At 42.6% G+C, this 13496-nt stretch overlaps 1 pseudogene; it reads right to left on the bottom strand.

The window, feature by feature from the left end:
* Positions 1 to 231: 231 nt before the first annotated feature.
* On the bottom strand, positions 232 to 12272 carry LOC133926841 (uncharacterized; annotated as a pseudogene).
* Between the last annotated feature and the right edge of the window lie 1224 nt (positions 12273 to 13496).

Raw genomic sequence — 13496 nt, 5'->3', positions numbered from 1 at the left:
GGTTTCTTGTGCGAGGTGAATTGAAACAGGGGGCATAATAATCTTTTACAGCACCTAACTGATGGTCCTGAACCGAAATTTCCATTTCCATGGTACGGAGGGAATTAGACTTATTCCGTGCCGAAATGAACTATAGAGGTCGATCTCTGCAAGCTCTGCAACAGCAATACGGCATGCGTGAGTTCAACCGTTCAATTAAGCAACCAAAACTAACTGTTAACAAACAACTCGGCAAGCAAACGCACGCAGAAACACTGCCGTATCAACAGCAATACAAATTGCCAATTCTTTAGAGTTACTGACATTAGCAATACAAACTGTAGTACGGGGCCACCAGCCGCACCAAACTATGAAAGACTTGCAGATCGTGTGGCCTTATTGGCAGGTACTCGAAACATGCATGAGAAAAGAATGCTTAAAAAGCATGCAGATCATATGGAGGGGCAAGAATTCAAAACATAAACGCGAAAAAACCTTGGAGATGCATGAAATCATTCCATGATTAGCATTTTCTCGTAAGGAACTTAGGGATTGCATGTTTAGCGTTGACGATCTAGTCAGTCACATGTGGAGAGAACATTTGGCACAGCAGCTTACTTCCGAAACAGTCCATGTTGACATGGCTCTAATAACACCCTTCAAAGGTCGAAGGTAAGACATTCGGGTGTATGATCTTATTGATGCTCCTAAAATTTCCAGTTCCAATCCAATGGGAAGAGATATCAGATGGAACCACCTAGCTGCAAGTTGATAAGCATTTTTCATGTTAGCTAGAGAATATTGCAGAGCTCATAAAGGGGTTAGTTCATATGATCTTTCATATTCGTATTTAGTTCAACAAAGCAATGTGCATATTCCATTGCAGTATGCTAGTTGGATGAGTTTTTAAATTCATATGGATTTAAGTTCTTAAGGTTCCATAAAAGAATGATTAAGCGCGCCATCCCATTCAATTTTTGTTCTTGAATACGCAGGAGATTTGCGCACCACTGCATTAAGGAGGAGAAAGTCTTAGAAAAACAACACACCCACACACACCCATCTCTCTAAGAAACACACGCGCCCCTGAAAAAAGAAAAACGAACAACTGAAACCCACAGACTGCTATACTGAACCTATGTTCAGTTGTGCTAAACCCCTGGCAGCAGCCAGACCCCAGAGATTTGCTACATCTCTGCCTAATTGCAACACCCGCTGTACACTTGACCAAGCACAGTTAAAAACACAATTATTTCAATGCTTCCAAAGCAACCAAGCCCCAAGAATTATTAGCGAGTTCAGACCCTTCTTTAATGGCTGGGTGACCATATCAGTGATCTTGATCCACCAATTGCTAAACACTATGTCCTCCTGTTTTGGGGATATGTCTGGGATGCCAAACTGCCGAAACAATGAACACCACACCTGTCTGGAGAACACACAGGAGAACAGTTTCCTCCTCTTGATCACACTCCGGATGTGGCATGTTTCTCCGAGCTAGTCTATCCGCTATCCAACATCTATTATGCATCCCCGAGGTACAGGATGAGCATCGATGGAAGCTTTCAGCTTCCGACCAGTACACGGCACAATCAACATATGAGGCCTTCTTCGTAGGTGCATGCCTTGACATTAGTATGCGCCACCACGTGAACATTGCCCAAGGTTTATCCAGCTGCGTTTTTTGCAACCACAACCATCTCATCCTTAGCACCCAACCAAGGAACTTTAGATCATGGGTGCCAAGACCTCCAAGTTCGTTAGGACGGCATACTTTTGGCCACGCAATTAGACAATGTCCTCCATTGGCCTCCTTTCTTCCTCTCCATAAGAATCCACAGTGCATTTTATCGATCGCTTTGAGAGCCCATGGTGGAAGATCCATGGCAATGGCAAGGTATATGACCATCGAAGTGAGGATGACCTTGACCTGCACAAGCCTGCCTGCCCAGGTCATTAGATCAACCTTCCACCCACGGAGCTGGTCAGCAATACGATCTATGATTGGTTGCACTTGTGCCTTTGTCAACTTCTCAATGGATAGTGGTAAGCCGAGATATTTGCAAGGAAATTCCTTTATTTCACACGGCATATGTTGCTGGATCAGCGAGAGATCATCCGGAGCACATTGAATTGGAGCAACACTGCTCTTCTGAATGTTTGTTTTTAGCCTAGATGCTTTTTCGAATAGATGTAAGATATCCAAGATCAACTCCAAATCCGACACCACCGGCCGCAAAAATAAAACCATGTCATTGGCGTACAAGGAGACTCAGTGATGATGGGGCCTGTTGGATAAGGGTTGCAACATTCCTTCTTGTTTGTCTTTTGGATGAGATTGTTGAGAACGTCCATGACAATGATAAAGAGCATTGGACATAGCGGATCGCCCTACCTTAACCATGTTGATGTTGTATTTCCTCTCTAGGGACACCATTAAGAAGGACTTTAGTAGAAGCTGAGGCTAGCAGCCCTCCAATTAATTTCCGCCAAGTAGGACCAAAACCAAGATGGCGCATCACTTCAATAAAAACGACCAAGATACAGAATCAAAAGCTTTGGAGATATCCAACTTCAGAAGGATGTGAGGTTGCTTCTGATGATGCAAAAATTTAGCAGTCTGCTGCACCAACATAAAGTTATCTTGAATACATCGCCCTTTAATGAAAGCACTTTGATTTTTGGCTACCATTTCTTATAGTTTGCCCGCCAACCGGGTTGCCAACAGTTTTGGCACCAACTTGGCAAAACTATGCACTAAACTTATGGGCTGAAAGTCCATGACCTGATCTGCCCCATCCATTTTAGGGAGAAGGGTTATGAAGGCTGAGTTAACAAACCTTACATTTGTGAAATTCCCTTCATGAACTGCAGAGAAGGCTGCCATCAAATAATCTTTGAATATTGGCCAACATGCCTTACAGAATCTTCCTGTGAAACCATCAAGCCCCAGTGTCTTATCCGTAGGAAGTTGCTTAATAGATGCCCACACCTCATCTTCTGAGAGGCTTTCAAGATCATGTTGCTGCATCTGAAGTTCTTCTAGGTAGATAGAAACAGAGTGTTGTTCAGCTGTACCAAGAAGATTTGAATAAAAATGAAATACCTCTTGTGCTTTGTCATCATGCCCAGTCATTATTTGATCACCCAAGCGCAGCTTTGGAATAAAATTCTTCCTCTTGCGATGTCGTGCATGTAAATGGAACAGCGTAGTGTTAGCATCTCCATCTTTGAGCCGATCAATGCGAGATCGCAATCTAGCAATTGTGGGCAATAGAGAGGCCAAACCGAGGATATGTTTCTTGAGATGACAGCGCAACCATGATTCCTCTCCGGATAGAGAACAGGAATCTTGTGCAATTTCTAGCTAATGCACGATCTCCTTGGCCAACATTAGCTATGATCTGATGTGCCCTACTCGTTTTTTACTCCAGCTTTGCAGAGCTCTCGCAAGGGATTTGAACTTAACTAATAAGGTCTCCACCGGACATCGTCTCGTTTCTACCACAGTTCAAGCCCGAGAGACCTCTTCCAAGAATCCATCAATCTTTGGCCAGAACGCCTCAAAGTGAAAACGTCCTTTCCCGCGAACATTATCTCGTAACCCTAGCAATAATGGGCAATGATCAGAATCCTCTATCGTTGCACTTTGGAGCGGACTGTTCGGAAACAATTGTTCCCATTCTGCTATATAAAAGACATGGTCCAACTTGACCAAGGTTGGGGAATCCCTTTCGTTAGACCACGTAAATTTGCGAGCTAGCAGTGGAATTTCCTTGAGATCATTATCATCAAGACATCAGCGAAAACGACCCATCATAGCGTGATTGAGATTAGTATTGTTTTTATCCTCCACTCATCAGATAAGATTGAAGTCACCAGCAACAACCCAAAGATCCGTGCATTAAACGTGAACATTTCTTAGTTCTTGAAGGAAGATGAGTTTGTCATTCTTGTTTTGAGGGCCGTAGACACATGTGAACCACCATGGTTGCCCCTCAACCGAAGTGAACTTCACTGATGTAGAGAAGGAGTCCACCCGAGATGTAGCAACATACCCAATTCTATCCCTCCAAGCAATCAAGACACCTCCTCGCAATCCATCCGAAGGCAAGTACACATAGTTGCCAAAATTTGGCCCGAGGAAAGATAACATTAGTCGCTGCGAGATAACTTCATTTTAGTTTCCTGAATACATACATTGTTGATCTTGGGAGTGCCAACCATTACCCGCATTGCATCTTGCCTCGCGGCCGAATTCAAACCGCGCACATTCCACACGAGTATGGATGAGGGATTCATAATACATTTAAGAGATGCGACCATAATGCCACGCCTTGCAGGATGGAGGAAATGCCCTCCACATCCAACACATGAAAGTCAGAAGGGGCCCAGCCGAAGAGGGTTGCTAAGGCCTGAATGTGCTGCTGTCAATGGCTGACCGAATAACCTTGTGTAGTTATCAAGGGCCCTCTAATCAATATGCTCATGCTTGTGGATGATTCCCAGCGAGCACATCACCTTCTTCTTGGGTTTATTCTTGGCAGACTTAGGGGATTTCACATCGACACCAGCAAGTCTCCTGCTGCGACGTGGCATGGTGCTTGGAGGTAAAGTCTTCTTTCTTCTCTTTTGGATTTGCAGCACAGGGAGCATGCCATTCGTTTCTTTGGATATCATGTCAATGAACTCAATCCGATTAGTCGGTGTTGTAATATCAGGAACAGTGGCCAAAATATTTGTCATAAAATAGCTATTAGCAACTGAATCAGACGACCCTTGAGGGGTGTTAGGAGAGGCCTTGCTAGTTCCTGCCTGTCGTCTTGAGTACGTCTTCAAGCCAGCCACTGAAAGCGAGTGCATAGGAGACAACATCCTCGGCTCCTTGCCGTGGCATTGCAGGACCTCATGGGCAACCGACGGGTCGACTTCAACCTCGGACTCGCACGGGTGGAGGACCTGATGGACGGTGCCCAGAGAAGGCCTGGCCTCGCAAGGTCGATCACCAGGGATATCGCTTGTAGGCGAAGAGCATTGGACTGGCCCAACAACTGGTCGAGGCCCGTCACTAACTCTTGAGCCCATCAAAGAAGGGTGTACAACAGGATTTTGCGTGGCGCCGCCGCCTTCAACTCGGTCTCCCAGTTCTCGATCCGCAGAAATGAGACAGAACGTCGTCCGCACGGGGCCCCTAGGTGGAGTCGCCGTCATCCGCGCCATCCACCATTGGGCGCTGGACCAAGGAGGCAGCCGTATACGCCTCATTTCCATGAACATACTGTTGCCAGCGGCAGCCGAAGAAATGGGGTTGACTTCATTGGATGACACCATCACCTAGGTGTAGGGAAACTGGTCATATTAGGCCATGTTTGTGATTTTGGCGATTAATGACAATATAGTCAATGGGACTAACATATTTGTCAAGAATATATGTTAATAGGTCACATTGATGCAATACATGAAGAAGTCACCGAAACCGGAACAAAGAGAGGAATGAATTGAACTTGTTCCGTAAATTTTGATGTAAACAAATGGGATGGATTTCTATATAATCTTATAGAGCTCTTCACAAACTTTCCATAGAGCCCAAGATCATCAAAATCAGAGTTCGGAGCGAAAAGTTATACCCAAAATATATAACGTTGTTCTGCTGAAATTTGCTTGACTGGATAATCCGGTGCTCACAACAAAATTAGTTCGGTGCTATATAGGATAATCTGGTGAGAACAATGAAAAACAGTCTGGTGTTCACAGAAAGTTTAAAGCGGAGTCTGAGTGGGTTCCAATGGCTAGTTTCTTCTGCTATACTCACCGGATGATCCGGTGTTCACAAATTGAACACACCAGACTATTACTTCCAAAGAGCTCCAAAATGAACATATGCACATAGGATAATACGGTGCATTTGTCCGATGTTCAGTGAGTTATCACAGGATAATCTGGTGTTCACAGATGAGTCTGAGTGGGTTCCAACAGCTAATTTCTTCTGCTATACTCACCGAATGATCTGGTGTTTACAAAATAAACACATCGGACTATTATTTCCATAGAGCTCCAAAATGAATATATGCACATAGGACAATCCGGTGCATTTCTCTGGTGTTTAGTTAGTCGTCACAGGATAATCCGATGTTCATAAAGGCTTGAGTGGGGGTTTCAACAGCTAGTTTGTGAGAGTATACACACCGGATGATCCGGTGTTAGTACTATTGTTCTCACCGGATCATCCAGTGTTCACAACTTTTCTAAGCCGTTGGGTTAACGTCTAGTGCGCGGGTTTAAGGCTATAAATAACCCTACACTCAGTCATTTGAGGAGCTGGAGTCCAGAGAAGTTCATATACACCTAAGAAGATATCAAAACCACCAAAGTACTTAAAGTGATCATCAAAGGCAAATTAAGCACAAGATTAAAGAGTAATTAGTGCTTATAGACCTAGAGAGTGTGTTGCTAGGTGATTATTGTCTAGAGAGTGAATCAAGGAGTGATCCAAGCTTGTACCTCTTGGTACGCCGACGTCTTGGAGTCTTGGTGACTCCTTGGCAACTTGAGCCGGAGTTGCTCAAGCTTGTTGACCCTCCGACTTGGTGTGGAGCGACAACGATAAGCATGTACGGGGACGTAGACCTTTGCCTTGGTGGCTCAAATTCCGAAGTGATCACCGCGGCAAGGAACCGGAAGAGAGGCTAGTGGTGAGATCTTGCCTTGGTGGCTTGGTGGCTCATCTGGATAGAGGCCTTGTTTTTGTGACTCGGTAGCTCAAGAGTCGTGATCGGGTGCTGATCGGGAGCATATTCTTTGTGGAGCTCCAACATGGATTAGGGTGGCATTCATGCCATCGATACCACGGGAAAAAATCCTTATACCGAGATTGCTCTCTCTACCTTATTTACGTTTCCGAATTTACTTACTTGCAATTTACCTTCTTAGATAGATTGCAAGCGTTTTGATCGGTAGAATAGACACACTAGATAAATCTATAGTACATTTAGATAGAAATTAATATAGGTTTATCTTGTGTTGTTTTTGGAGCCAAAATAGTTCTAAGTGTTCTAATTCACCCCTCTCTTAAAACATCACCGATCCCTACACTAGGAGCTGTTAATGTGATCTTTAGGTTTCGAGGAAGGTGTGGCCCTGCATGGGGCGTCGCGCTGCGGCACGGTGGTGTTCGGGAGAGACTCTATGCAAGCTTCCGAAGATTCAAACGGGTGTGATGCAGACATGTGGGCCTCTAGTAGTATGCAAAGGCCCCAGCCTGGACCTCACCGAAACGCGGGGAGTGTCGCCACCACCATTGTCGTCAGTGGTTCAGAACTTGAGCTGCAGAGCCGATGCTGGTGAGGAACAACGACGACATTGCCTCCTGTTATGATCGTCGTCATTCCCATCCGAAGGAGGTGGTGAGTTCGAAGGATCATGTCCACGTTGTAACACATCCGACAATACAATGTCAATTAGGTAGACCAATGCTCTCATAGCAGTTAGCTCCCCTTCTTCGACTGGCAACCTAGGCTCCATGATGACAATATCTGTGCTCGAAGGAATTGAATCCAGATGAGACGTCCATGCAAAAAGCTGAAACACAGTCATATCTAATCGATCAGAAGTAGATGGAAGCAGCTCTTGACTCCAGCAGTACGGGTTGAGAAGCTATTTTGCTGTAGACAGCTAGCTATAGCTCAACTTTGAAGGGCAGAGAACATCCAATCGAATGAGCCTGGCAAGTCCATCATTTGATGTTCAATCGGAAGATGGGTGTGTGAATCGGCTACCCATTGTTGATCGCTAGTGCGGTTGTCTGTTTATCTGGGAGTATGAGGAGGAAATCCTCCGGCTTGGTGCAGTGGATGCTGAATGACTCGGCGTCGAGGTTGAATTTGATGGCAATTTCACGCACCACCTCGTGGGGAGATATGACCGGCCTGTTGCCGATCACCGTGACGAAGACTACCCTCCGTAATTCGTCCTCCGCTAAGTGAATAACAATACGAATGTAGCTTCACCACTTTTCACTTTGAATTGGATCCATTGTCACGCCTGAATTGAGCTAATAGGTTGTACATGCACTACAGAGGTATGAAGATGGAAGGGGAAATCATCTTTTCTCCTAGGTGGACATCCTTCCACAATATCTACAGTTGATTTTGCATTGAGGTCCGTGCGCACATCATGAAGAGGTGGAAACATATTTCTAAATGTTGCCTACACCTCGAAGTATATTAAATGGTGCCTTAGGTGGCAAGATAAACTTTGATTTAAGGGGGAAATTCTCTAAGGGCCCGTTTGGATCCCAAGAATTGACCTAAATCAAAATTAGATTCCTGGGCTAGCCTGTTTGGGCCCATCTAGAATTAGAAACCATGAATCCAATTAAATCCAGAGAAGCCCATTGACACCTATGTAAGATTCCTGGGCAAAAAAAAAAAAAATAGAAACGTGGATTCATCTTGTTCCCCTTTGCTTGCATGCGACCCTGATGCAGCGGATCCTCTGTCGCCAAACGCTTTCCCGCCGCCATCGTGCGCATTACCACCCCACCGCCATCAGGCGGCCTTCCCTCTCCACAACCGGGTGCATCACCCCCTTCCTTGCCACCAGGCGTTTCCGCACCGGTTTCGCGTGATCCCCGCCGCCGCTGAGCACACCACGGCACCATCACCGGGGAACTAGCACCGTCAAGAGTGCCTGTCCTCCTTCCACACACACACACCCTCCAATTTGTGTCCCCTACTCCCAATTACCATAATGGCGTCGTGAGATTTGTCCAAATTTATCGGTAAGCTTTGGTTTGGTTCGACTGTCTCAATCTTTTTTTTCTTTGATGTGAGCAAACGGATCTATCCCAAATTTTTCTTCCAAGGACTGTCACAGATGGATTTGTGGCTGTGTTATAGACTGCTAATCTAATCCGTTCATCTAGTTTGATCAGGCTCTTCTCAGCAGAAATTCTGAATCGATCTTAAGTGTTCTTTTTTTTTTTTTGCAACAATGCAGTTGCTTTGCTAATTATTACTTTCGTCCATGACATGTAGATGCTCCCAGGTACTCACAATGATTCCATGTTGATTCGATTCTATAATGTTCCAAACAACCTTATGAATTTGATTCCAAGAAATAAAATCCATGTACATCCAAACAAAAAAAAAAATTGATTTGAATCATATTCTAGCCAATCAATTCATTTCGAACTCTGAATCAGAATCAAATTGCTGGAATGAAAGTCCAATTCATAGGATCCAAACAGACCCTAAGTGATAGTGAAAGCAAAGTTCAAATTTGTGTAAGTGGATTTGGTGGGTTACAAACTGGTTAGCAGGTAAGCCTTAACCAGCAAGCAGCAGCAAAGAACAAGTGCCTTGGAAAGAGTGCATGAAAAGCAGTTATATGATATTGGAACCCACTATTTACAGGTTATACTCATTCAGCTCTACCAACAGTTTATATGATATTTGGACAAATGCACTTAAATGCCATAGTCTTACGATGAGGACAAGGACAAATGCACTTTAACAACTTCTGTGGCCCTTATGTTTTTTATATGCAAAGTGGATAGCAAGCTGCATATTTCAATGGAAACAAAACTGAGAAGTTAGCAATATTCGCTCCATTAGACTCGCGAGTACTGTCTAACAGATGCAAAATAAGTCAAACACCGTATTGCCAAAATGTTACAAATACAAATAGCTACGATCGTTGCTGAAAAAGGTTAGATAACTGGATAATTAAATATTCATTAACTAGACTTCATATGCACATTAATTCTGTGACCTGCAAATCTAGACATAAAAGTGACAGATTTTAACCCATTATTTTGGTACAAACTAAAGTTTTGCAAGGCTATTTAGCATGCATTTCATCATTATATTTAGGCTTGTAACTTCTATACAAAATATGTGTTCGTGCTAAATAACAATCATATAATCATCCTGCAAGTTTCATGTATAATTAATTATTCGGATCAAAAGTGGACAAATTCCTTGTTGAGTGCAAGTCACCAAAGACGGTAAGCACACACATATTTTTAGCATCTGTGAACAAAGTGCATACCATAATAGCCTCAATCTCTTCTTCGGTCAGGGGTTTGCGCTTAGGAAGAAGTGAAGCTGGTCCTCCAACAGCAGTATGAGAAGGTGGGGAGGGAACATCTGATCTAAAGCGGTAATTTTTAACCTCTCCAGTAGATGGTGCCTCTACTTTAGCTCCTGAAAGTGAAACTTAAACTTTTAAGAACACCCTTTTCCATAAAAACTATGAGATGGGCAACTAACAGTAGAAACATTCTCATTCAATAGATCAAATGTAAACACCCCTCCCCCCCAACCACCACCAAAATAACTGCTCCCACCACATCCAAATATAAGAAAATATAAGTAGGGTGAGAGTAATGCAGAAATTTTTGCAATGGGCTGATATAGCCATTTTATTATTTTCAATATTTAAGGTTATTCCTTTGACAGAATAAAAGATACAATAATTTGCATTAGAGTACCAGAACTGCTTATCAAAATCAAAATCAGGTCATTTGTTGCAAACAAGAAGCCCTGGGGGGGGGGGGGGGTTGCAGGCCATTCAGTGTTGTCCTGGCCTCCTGGGCCACCCAAGTGTAGGTCAACTGGAAGCATACAGACACATTAAGGAAGCACAGGGGTAAATTGGCCAACAAGTAGCTCTAGAAGAGACCTCAAGAAAGGCAAATCCTAGATAAGTATATGTGATTATGTGTCAATGCCTCAATGGACGGCAGCAGACTTGGGTGGGCAGCCCCACGGCAAATTTCAGCTCTAAGGGCTTGTTAGATGAGCAGGACTGCTCTGCAGCTCTCACACTTAGTTCAAACTTGAATTTGAGAACTTGGTCCAAGTCCCCTCCTATCCAAGCAGGCTCTAAAGATGACCTGACCTCAGGTTGACAATGAAATTGACAGGAACAAAGGTTGGACTTTGGTGTGCTCAAGCAACAGTGCAATTTCAAGGGTGATAAGTTGATAACTAGTAACTCAAGGTAGTATCGGCATTCCGAGGCTGCCAGTGTTCTCTAAAATACTGTAAGCAGGAAATGAAAAGCTAAAGTCCCAGCAGTAATCAGCTAACTGCTAGTTACAGCTAATATCGTACCAGATTGATAACTCAAAATAACGGTTAGTTACAATTTCTTTGTAATATGACTTGTACTTTAAGAAAGTATCCAGTTACTGGTGGTGAAAGCCTATATCAGGATTACGGCAAGGCCAATGCAAGCAAGAGAGGAGGCATCCAATCCTGTATAGTGAACAAAAGGGTTTGATTATTCCGTAAGAAATTTCGGCAGAACCATACATATGGAATACCAAGCAAAATCATTGCAAGTCTAAAAACAATGTAAAGATAACAACTGTCACTGCTTATTCCTCTCGTACATATTATATCATATCTCAGTGCTTCATCACCAAAACAAGCAGCAGCCCTACATCTGAATAACATAGCTCAGTTCTTACGACAAGAGCAACCACAAAACTAAAACCTTCTCTCATTGATTAACACAAAGCAGCTGCATTAACTAGCACCCAGAATCTTCTCTCATTCGTTAAACCCCTTCAGGATTCATCTCAAGTCCCACCCTCCTATCGCAATTCCATCTATCCAAAGTTCCTAGGAGCGATCAAGAAACAACAAAAGTGCAGCTTCCACTTTGCTTACAATCTTAAGGAAAATACTACCCTAGGCCACAATCCCCATTCCTTCGTAATAACATATACCACAAATCACATCCCGAGCAACGATGCTATTTACGATGCTATTTAATACACAGATCAATCAATCAGTGCAGAAAGAAAGACGTAACTACGCATTTGCCCACCCACAAATCACCACTCGAATCATGCGAGCCCAATTCATACGAACACTGCTTGGTCGAGGAGATTCAAGGGATCTGATGCTTACACAACCGGGACATGAGGGTCGCGTGCTGATCCGCAGGCTGCGACGTTGCTGCAATAAGAAAATAAACCAAAAAAATTTGATAAAATTTAGAAACTTCGCGAGAAATCCTCTAAAGAAGGATTGGAGGAAAAAGGAGGGAGCACCTGGCGTGGATGGGGATGGGGCTTTGAGATTCCTCCTGGGGAACTTGATCAGAGGGATCCGCGGCATCTCTCCTTACGGATTGGAGAAAAAAATCCTTATCGCCGACGAGAGGAAGAGCTGGAGAAGAGGAGCGCAGCGTCGGGTCGAGGAGAGGGCTCAGATAGGGTTCACAAATGCGACTGCACGAAATGTGCGAAATTCGAGCAAAAATTCGAAAAAATCGAACGAATTCGTGCAATTAAACCCAATTGACCGAGATAAAAAACGCTCGAATCGAACTCTCGAAATACAACCGATTTTCTGGATAATTCAACAGATTTTATCCATATTCGATTGCATTAGTCACATTTCGATCAATATGAAAATCACTCTAATTCTTTGAAAACAATTCGGTTTTACCGACTTACTGAGAGCATTTTTCAAATTTCAGTAAAATTTAAAAAAAATTAAAAGATTATTCAACTTTGTAAAATTAATAACTAATTCATCTGAACTTCAAATCAAATGAAACAAATTTTATTGGTTTCCTCGTAACATGATCTACATGATAAAAGCATTTATAGTAATGAAAAAGTTTGAATATTTTCTGTGAGAAAATGTATATGCTAAAACTAGTTAAATGCCTAGTTAATTTTTTGCTAATCCAAAAATCATAAAACTATTTTTTTTGTCTTCTTACATGATCTTATGTCTTATAAAAATACATAAACTCATGAAATAGTTATTGTAACATGCAGGATTATGTAAATATGTTGCAACTGGATTAATTCATAACTAACCCATCACATCTCTAAAATTAGTGAAACCACTTTTATTAGTTTACTTATACTATGCTTGATGTAGGAAAAATAATGGTCGACATGAAAAAGTTAATTACAGTACTGTTTCTTAACATGTTCATTTTATACTTGTGAACTTTGTAAAAATCATAGAGAAATTAATAAAACTATAAATGAAGTGAAACAAATTTGAAAGGTGCAGGAAGTCACGAAGCTCGGCTGATAGTTGACTATAACTGGAAACATTGGTGTCGCTGACCGATCAAAGTCAGATGAGGGTGATTAGGACCTTTTTGTCACGGCATTAGCAGGGAGAACTTTAGGTAATGATTTTCAGATTTCTAACTCTTCTGTTACTTTGGGACAGCATAGGAAGCTGAGTCCCTTGATGCTTCCTTTTGAACCTTCTGTAAACAATGACAATGGTTCGGTTTCATGTCAATGAAACTGAGGAAAAATTCCTTTTATTCTAAAAAAATTAAAGATCCTCTTAAGATACGTCCTACATAAGAAAAATATGTGTTTGCATGTTAAGATTTTTCTTAACATGATGAACCAAATTATCATGTTCATATGACCCATTTCGGTATTTTTTTTTCAAACTTCCTCCATATAAATATGATGCAAACGATATTATCAATTTACCTCATGGTTTTGGCAGAACCTACATGAG

Source organism: Phragmites australis, chromosome 8, assembly GCF_958298935.1.
Source record: "Phragmites australis chromosome 8, lpPhrAust1.1, whole genome shotgun sequence".
Taxonomy (NCBI): domain Eukaryota; kingdom Viridiplantae; phylum Streptophyta; class Magnoliopsida; order Poales; family Poaceae; genus Phragmites; species Phragmites australis.
The sequence above is the reverse complement of the archived record's forward strand: the minus strand, read 5'-3'. Positions and strand labels throughout refer to the sequence as shown.